This window comes from Papilio machaon, chromosome 8, assembly GCF_912999745.1.
Source record: "Papilio machaon chromosome 8, ilPapMach1.1, whole genome shotgun sequence".
NCBI lineage: Eukaryota > Metazoa > Arthropoda > Insecta > Lepidoptera > Papilionidae > Papilio > Papilio machaon.
The window spans coordinates 603712-613215 of record NC_059993.1 but is presented as its reverse complement, the minus strand read 5'-3'; the positions used below and the strand labels follow the sequence as shown (position 1 = coordinate 613215).

Here is a 9504-nt window from a genome sequence, read left to right as displayed (position 1 = left end):
CTTTTTTGTTTAAAGGTATATCACATGTTTTATCCTGAAACAGAACAAAAAGTTATTCGTATTATTTCTGATTTAAGTAGAAAAGTTTAAGTATTCTTTATAAAGTATCAATGCCGACAGTCTTCTCTGAGTGGATTGTTTTAAAGTATAAATGTTTAGAATTTATTCTAGGAATATATATGATGGAATGGAACTTAAATGTAAACGTTAAGTTTAAGTTTCGTATAATTCCAATTCGAATTATTTTAAGTGCAAGTTACCGTGGTTTTCTGAGTCCAAAATCTCTGTATGTAACATATCTCTCATTATCATTGACAACACAGAGGTATCAATCTGTATATATAAAATAAAGTCGTGTTAGTGACACTATTTATAACTAAAGATCGGTCGAACTGATTTAGCTGAAAATTGATGGGGAGGTAGCTTAGAACTAGGAGACGGACATAGGAACTTTTTTATCTTGTTTGCATTTTTTTTATTCCGCGCGGACGAAGTCGCGGGTAAAAGCTAGGATAGGTAAAAGTTTTAAACGTAAATTTTGGACTCGGACATTCACGGTTACTGTTATACTCACTTCTGTCACTATCACGGGTGGCGCTGCTTTAGTTCTGTAACATTATAATTTACTGTAATAATCCAATAGTTTGAATGAGTATACAATATTAGGTCCTTACATATGAAATTGGCGTTTTTCGTACTGGCCACTTTAATCACGAATTTCTCCTCTTTGGTAAGGAATTCCAAATTCAAATTTGTACAGCTATAGACTCATGTATTTGTGGTTCGATGACCGTCATTCATTTGTTTTTTTTCTTCTGTTTTTTTCTGTTGGCGTCACTCATTTTACAAAATGGAAAACTTAAAATATCGCATTATTTACGAGTACGAGTTCCGCCGTGGCACTAGTGCTGCGGAAACGACTCGAAGGGTGAATGATGTGTATGGCGGTCGTGTTGCAAAAGAAAACACAGTTCGTTTTTGGTTCCAACGTTTTCGTTCTGGAAATTTCGATCTGCAGAACAAGCCCCGTGGACGGCCTGAGACTCAAGTTGATAATGAAGAGTTGAAGGCTATTGTGGAAGCGGATCCATCGCAAACCACGTCCGAGTTAGCTGCAGGCTGCGATGTTAGTGATAAAACTGTTTTAATTCACTTGAAGCAAATTGGGAAGATTAAAAAGCTTGAAAGGTGGGTACCTCACAAATTGACTGAAGCAAACCGGCAAACGCGCGTCGACTGTTGCGTTACATTACTAAACCGGCACAATAATGAAGGTATTTTAAACCGAATCATTACCTGTGATGAAAAATGGGTTCTTTACGATAATCGGAAGCGCTCAGCGCAATGTTTGGATCCTGGCCAGCCAGCCAAATCCTGCCCCAAGCGAAAATTAACCCCAAAAAAGTTACTTGTAAGCGTTTGGTGGACTAGTGCCGGTATTGTTCATTACAGTTTTCTCAAATCTGGCCAGACTATTACGGCTGATGTCTATTGTCAGCAATTGCAAACCATGATGGAAAAGCTAGCGGCTAAACAACCTAGGCTGGTCAATCGCTCCACGCCACTGCTGCTTCACGACAACGCTGGACCACACACTGCACAACAGACGGCTACTAAATTAGAAGAGCTTCAATTGGAAAGTCTAAGACATCCTCCGTACTCCCCGGACCTTGCTCCAACAGATTACCATTTTTTTCGAAATTTGGATAACTTCTTGCAAGGGAAAAAATTCAACTCCGATGGGGCAGTCCAAATTGCCTTCAAAGATTTTATTGATTCCCGTCCGACTGGTTTTTTTAGTAAAGGGATCAATGAACTACCTATGAGATGGCAAAAGTGCATAGAAAATAATGGTTCATACTTTGATTAATCAAATATATTATATTAAAAAATATTCGACTTTTTGTTCCTCCCATACAAAACGCCAATTTCATATGTAAGGACCTAATAGTTTGGTTGCAAATTTTAATTAAAGAACATTTAGTTATTTAAATCATTGAGTATTATATATAGTAGTTCAGTATTCATTGAGCATTCATTCGTACTGCACGCTTGCCGCTTGTCCCTTAGAATTGCATAGATCGTCAACCTTTATAGTAACAGTTCGCTCTTGGTTTTTCAATTTACTTGAAGTCAAATAAAATAAAATGAAGTTGTGTGCAATGTGTAACACCAAATTCATTGATGGGGTTCAGTGTGGTTCCTGTAAGAAGTTCCTTGACTTTGGGTGCGCGAGTATCTCTGAAACCGGGTGGCGTAAGTTAGGAGCGGAAAGAAGAGCCCAGTGGAGATGTGCCTCGTGTAAACTTTCCTCTCCCGCTGCCAGTGTGCTTCCGGCACATATTGAGGCCCCTGATGCAGCCTCTTTAGAAACCATCCTCCGCGAAATTAGAGATATGAAGCGTCAGCTTTCTAGTCTACCAGCTCTGGTCGATGACATAAGACTTATCAAAGATGAACTGTCGGAGCTAAAGATAGCCTGCGATTTCTCCCACGCGAAGGTAGAAGAATTCAATGCCAGGCTAATGGACGTTGAATCTAAAGTCACACAGATTGGCAATACTGACTTAAGCACACTTCATGCCGAATTGGCAAAGGCAAAGCAAGATCTTTCTGCGCAAGAGCAGCGATCACGGTTAAACAATGTTGAGATCAAGGGCATCCCGCTTAAAAAGGGTGAGAACCTTTTCTCAGTAATGGATGCAATTGGACGCAAGATCGGTTACGCATGTCCGAAGTCGCAAATCAATTACATCTCTAGAGTCCCCATGTACAACTCTAATGAGAAACTAATCATCGTTAGTTTCCTCAACAGATATTTTAAGGAAGATTTTATTGCTGCTGCGCGGTGTGTCAGGAACCTATCTACCATCGATTTAGGACTTCAGGGAGTACCACAACGTGTCTATGTTAACGATCATTTAAGCACGGATATGAAAAAACTGTTATCCAATGTTAAAAACATTGCTAAAGAAAAGCAATACGAATATGTGTGGGTTAAGCATGGTAAGATTCATGTTCGCAAAAATAGCACTTGCAAAGCATTTGTCATTGTTAATTCGAGTAATTTAAACAAAATTGTATAAAACATTGCCAAAATGTATTAGGAGATTTTTCAGTTCACTATTTTGAACTCGTCATAATCAATCTATTTTTGTACTTATCAAAATCAGTCATTTGTTCTTGTTTTTGTAAAAGGTTTTGCACGCCTGCCTCGTTAACTAATAGGACACCTCTCTTTTGTTCTCGCATAATACACTTTTGTATTCGATATCGCGCTGTTAACGCAACAACATTAACTAACAAAAATATAGTTTTTTCACTTGCACTTGCGCACACAGCGTTCTATTGCTTACCTCTTCGCACAATTGTTTTTAACTATTTGTTTTTAATTGCACTCAACCAGACCCTCTACCTTCATTCTATGATGTCTATTGAATACAATAAATTAGCGCACGTTAATTTTGAATTGAATTGGTTTAATTTAATCATATCTGTTGCATATACAAATGTTGTAGTTATCTGCAATGACTGTTAAAGGCGATCGTCGGCTGTCCATCTATTACCAGAACGTTCGGGGGTTACGTACTAAAACCGACGTTTTTTACCGTCAAGTTTTAATGAACTCCTACGATATTGTTCTATTGACTGAAAGTTGGCTAGCGGATGGTATTTTCGATTCAGAGTTGTTTGATGACCGGTACATAGTCTGGCGTCGCGATCGGAATTACGATTGCACTGGTCAATCGCGAGGTGGTGGTGTACTAATCGCAGTGCGCAGAGAATTACAGGCTACCTCGCAGCCGCTTCTCCAATCGACAGCGGAGGATCTTTGGCTCAAAATTCGGATTAAAAAGTCGGACTCTCGTAATTATGTAAATCTTTATGTCTGTGTTATTTATCTTTGTAAACAAAATGACGGCCTATCATTTTCTTCACAATTAAATAACTTTCTCTCTCAACTCAATAACACCATGTTAAGTAATCCTGACGATCCGTTTTTAGTCATTGGTGACTTCAACATGAGTGGCATCTCCTGGGTTTCATGTGAAGGTCAATCATTCACCCCGGACCACCTAACCACTAATGACGAATACTTACTGGCTGATGAGCTGTGCGTGCTAGGCCTTGGACAATATAATGGTGTAGTTAATAGTTACGGGAAGATTCTCGATTTGGCCCTATCTAATAATAAAATAACTGTATCGGAGTGTACCGACGCTTTAGTACCGATTGACGCCTACCATCCGGCATTGATAATTAATTTTGACCTTTTTGCTATACCCAAGTTAGACAGTGCACCGCGAGTTCGTTATTTCTATCACAAAGGTGATTTTCAATCACTTAATGCTGAAATTTTGGCGGTTGATTGGAAACATGAATTCTCGTTACGATCCATGGATGCGTCTGTCGAATATTTTAATCAGAAAATTATTGAACTTCAAAATAAATTCATTCCGCACAAATACATAAGAAAAAGTTCATATCCGTCGTGGTACAATGCATCACTTATTAAATCTATTAGGGAGAAATATAAATATTTTAAGAAATTCAAGAAATATGGCAATAAATCAGACGAACAGACTTACAAATTGTTACGTGACAGAGTGAAGCTCATGGAAAGGGAGTGTTACAATCTTTACCTAAGCCGAACAGAGAATTCTATAAAAGCTAATCCGAAACACTTTTGGACCTTTATTAAAAACCGCCATAATTCTAACGCTATCCCTAGTACGCTTGCTTACAACGACGTACAGCTTCATTCAGGTGAAACTATCTGTGAAGCATTTTCCTCATACTTTTATTCTAACTTTCTCGATCCTACTGCTGCTAGTAACATTAACTCGAATCGGGCCCCTCTTTCTATATTACATTCATCTAACTCTACAGCAGACATCTGGTCTGTTGAAATCAAACTTGAGGAGGTGTCGAATCAACTCCGTAATCTTGATACTTCTAAATCCGCCGGTCCGGACAACATACCAGCACAACTACTAATAAGATGTGCATCATCTATTTCTATACCTATCACCATGTTATTTGAGAAATCTTTGTCCTTAGGTGTAGTCCCTAAGATTTGGAAGTCAGCCTTTATTACACCAGTGCACAAAAAAGGACCAAAAACGGAAATCACAAATTATAGACCGATATCAAAATTATGTATAATAGCCAAAGTGTTTGAAAGAATAGTGTATAGTCAGTTATATCCCACTCTTGCTAGGTCGCTTAATACCTTTCAACATGGTTTCCTAAAAGGTCGATCAACTACAACTAATTTAATTCTATTCAACGACTTCATTACATCTGCATTAGATAATGGCCAACAGGTTGACGTCATCTACACGGACTATAGCAAGGCATTTGACCGAATAGACCATAAAATCCTATTGCATAAGTTGAACTGCATAGGTATACATGGAGATCTACTTAGATGGTTTTCGTCTTATATTGAAAATAGAACGCAGGCCGTTGTTCTCAATAATTACATGTCCAGCTGGGTCCATGTTCCTAGCGGTGTTCCGCAAGGTTCTTTGATCGGTCCGTTGTTATTTATAATATATGTTAATGACATTTCCTTGTGTCTAAAATCGTCTAAACTACTCTGCTTCGCAGATGATATGAAAATGTTCAACACAATATCGTCGTTGGACGATATGGCGGTACTTCAGGCGGACCTTTCGCGGCTTGAAGAGTACTGCTGCGTCAATAAATTAGACCTCAATGTCTCTAAGTGCTCAGTAGTCACATTCACTCGAAAGCGTACTGCTCTGGCCACAAACTATTATCTACTTGGCCAACCTTTACCTAGATGTCATGCGATGCGCGACTTAGGTGTTCTTCACGATAGTAAGTTGCTTTTTGATGTTCACATTGACACTATTGTTAAAAAAGCGTCTAAATCACTTGGGTTTATAATGCGTACTTCCAATTGTTTTAATGAAGCCAAAACCCTTAAAATTCTGTATTGTACATTTGTGCGTAGCCTTTTAGAATACGTTTCTCAAGTTTGGAATCCGCGTTACCACTGTTACATAGATCGTATTGAAAACATCCAAAAACGTTTCATAAAGTACCTTTGCTTCCATCAGAAAATCTCTTACCACTCCGGGAACTACCTTGAACTCTGTCGTAAATATCATCTGTTGCCGCTTTTCATTCGACGCGAGACTGCCGATTTTATCTTCGTCCTAAAAATCTTTAATAACGAAATAGATTGCCCAGATTTATTGTCCAAATTATATATAAACGTCCCATGCAAATCAATTCGTTCAATACCGCCTTTGCTATTGCCTAAAGCGTCATCAAATTACAGACAAAATAGTTATATTGTGCGTGCAATTGCAAACTTTAACAAAATTTGTAAGCAACACGATTTCGATCCATTCATGACGAGTGTATCCTCGGCACGAAAGTGCTTGGCTCTTGATTTCTTTAAATAAAATGTACATGTGAACTGTTGCTGTTAATAATATGTATATATTATAAAATAGCTTACATTGTTTTATATTATTTTAGCTTAATAGTTGCGGTATTTGTTTGCTCATCTCAGATATAAAATTGCTATAAGTGAAAACTTGTTATTGGCTTTCAGTCATCCATTTTAGAGTTATTTAGATTAATATAGCTGTAAGTTTTCCATGTAATAAATAAATAAATAAATAAATAAATAAATAAATAAATAAATATTTGATTATAATTTAAGTTAGCTACCGAACTAGTTAGAGGTTATTTAGTCCCAAATGAAGCTCAGTGAAACTTTCATATCCTATTTTAATAGTTAATTTATGCACAGTATTTTTGACATTTGGATAAATATAAAAAAAAAATGAATTGCGAAACTTGATGAATTTTAATGTTAAATATTACTTTGAACTACTGCGGCAGTCACTACCGGACTTCTATTCAACGCAATCCTGACACACCGTCGCTTCTTCCACATTCATACATCTACGCATACGCAGAAGTCGGTGTCGAGTGCTCTTATTACCGTCCTTTTTGATTCTGAGTAGTTCATCAAAACTACTTCTCACTTTCATGTTATAAATTTTCTTTGTTAATCTCCATTAATTGTTCTCTTAAACTTATACAATATCGTATTTTTATTAGTTTTTATAGTACTGAGAAAAGGGTGAAATAAACTTACTTGTAACAGGAACACAGCGCCGACGTATTCAGTAATAATTTTCTGGAAATTAAATATTCCTGTCAGAAACTATTTTTCCAGTTTTGGTTGGTTGTTATGTTAAAACGTGGTCGTTAAGTCATATTTCATAAACATGAAACATTTGGTAAGTATAAATAATAATATTTTAGAAGCGCCTAATGGTTAAAGAGCGAACATAAGCTGGAAAAAATATTGGTCACTAAAAGAAATTTTAAAAGGAGACTATAGCATAAATATGAAGCGTATTGTGGTTGAGACATGCCTACTACCTTCTCTGTTGTACGGTTGCCAAACATGGACTTTTACTAATAATGCTAGACAAAAGATAATAAGAACGCAACGTGCAATGGAGAGGAGCATACTAAACATAAGGAAGATACACAAAATTTCAAGTGAAAACATCAGACAAAAAACCAAGCTAACTGATGCATTAATGCAAGCGCTAAAATTAAAATGGCAATGGGCTGGTCATATATCACGAATGACTGACAACAGATGGACTTTAGAAGCTACAAGATGGAAAGGGCCAGTAGGGAAAAGGAAAGTTGGTAGACCAATAAAACGGTGGGCTGATGATATAACCGAAGTAACAGGGAAAGATTGGTTCACTCTCAGCAAAAACAGAACAGGCTGGAAGAAGATGGAGGAGGCCTTTACCCAAAGTGGGATCCATATTTGAATATAACAGACTAACAATACTAATAACTAAAATAAGTTTAAAACTAACAATACTAACAAAATGCAATTGTAAATATGGAAATAAAAAGGCTTATTATTATTATTATAATGGTTAATGGTTCGGATTTCCGGGTCGTGGTCGAAGGTTCAAACAACAAAATCTTAGGAGCTTAGTTGTGATAGTACAAATATTAGTAAATTAAAAAAAATGTAAATAATTCAAACACTTACCCGTCTTTAATTTCTCCATCAAATTTCGTGCATTTTTCTGAGGTTACCGTTTGGAATATCTGTTTTATTAATAAAAATTACATGTAAAATAAAATGTAAATCAATTGTTTGACATTAGATTGCTTTAGATGAAATTAATAATAAAAAGAATCGAGCTTTTTTCCCCTAAGATTAGGCAAAGATAACAGTCGATAAATTATCGCAGTCCTAAGACACTATTCTCGCCCCTTGTTCAAAACAAAAAACAGTGTTCTGAATATAATAGAATATGAAATAATTGTTAATTATAAACGTTGTATTTATAGAAGTCACATACAGGGATAAATTAATAAAAAATAACATGCATTCCGTTAAATATGAACTCATTATAAGGAAAATGGGTCATTTAATGTTTACCCATGTTTCCACCGATAATGTGAGTACTAATTAATTCAAAATTTAATACTTTTTCCTGTAAATTCTAAGTCAATTGGTGAATCCAGAATTATGTTTCTGAGTATGATTTGTCGTAAGCTACTAAAAAAGTTTCATTACAGCTGTTTTATATCAAATTTTTGCACTTACACGAGCATTATTTCTAATAACTAATACTAGTATTTCTAAAAAACTGAATAAATCTCTTCACATTTCAGGTATCCAGGTTTCTCTTATACCATGAACACGCGGTAGTTTTTTATGTGAAAACTTAGTAAATTTAATCTTAAATCTTAGTTAGATTTCGCTTAAAAACTTGGGTATTACAGTAAGATTCCACTTTCGCAGCACCTCTGCAACAATATTATCATTACGCCCATTTGCTTTATAAAAAAGGAAACAATAATAGTGTTATTATGTACTACGACAATTAAAATTCACGTATAAGTAATAAATCCAAAAATGTGCATTAACAAAATAAAAAATCTTTGACTCACCACAAACAAAAATAAGCTAGTTATAATATACTTCAAGTTCATTTTCAAAAAGCAATCACTCCTCACTGCACGACCTCTATGAACCAAATGACCATTGTAGTTTTCAATCAAATTATTTATACTTCAATATTTCCCATAACATCCGTCTGTTTGTTTGTATCTGTATTTACCATATATTCTATAGTATTCTATTACTAATTTTCATGAAATTTAAACTTCAACACCTTATTGATTAAACTAAATTTCAATTTTTTTACCAAAAGATTGAAAATGAAGTAGCGGCCATTTGACTTCGCAAAACTTGCGAAATGACCGTTGCTCCACATATCCACATTTGTAGACACTTTGCTTTATACCACAGAGGAGAGAACGCACAGAAAGAGGTTTCCTTTCCTCTGCCAAATCCACTACCCCTTTCCATCCCTTTGTTATAAAAAATGTGGGAAAGGGAAGAAGTTCAAATTTAGGCTTCAGGTACGCACACTCACAGACGGAACGCGAATTGCTTCCACTTCATGC

The 9504-nt window shown here is 36.0% G+C and overlaps 1 long non-coding RNA gene across 1 annotated transcript; it reads right to left on the bottom strand.

Moving 5' to 3' along the window:
• Nucleotides 1-7143: 7143 nt before the first annotated feature.
• Nucleotides 7144-9064, bottom strand: LOC123721188. Its single transcript, XR_006756173.1, has 3 exons — nt 8986-9064; nt 8075-8133; nt 7144-7186 (listed from the first exon to the last, which is right to left on the bottom strand). It is a non-coding gene; the product is annotated as an uncharacterized LOC123721188 (long non-coding RNA).
• Between the last annotated feature and the right edge of the window lie 440 nt (nt 9065-9504).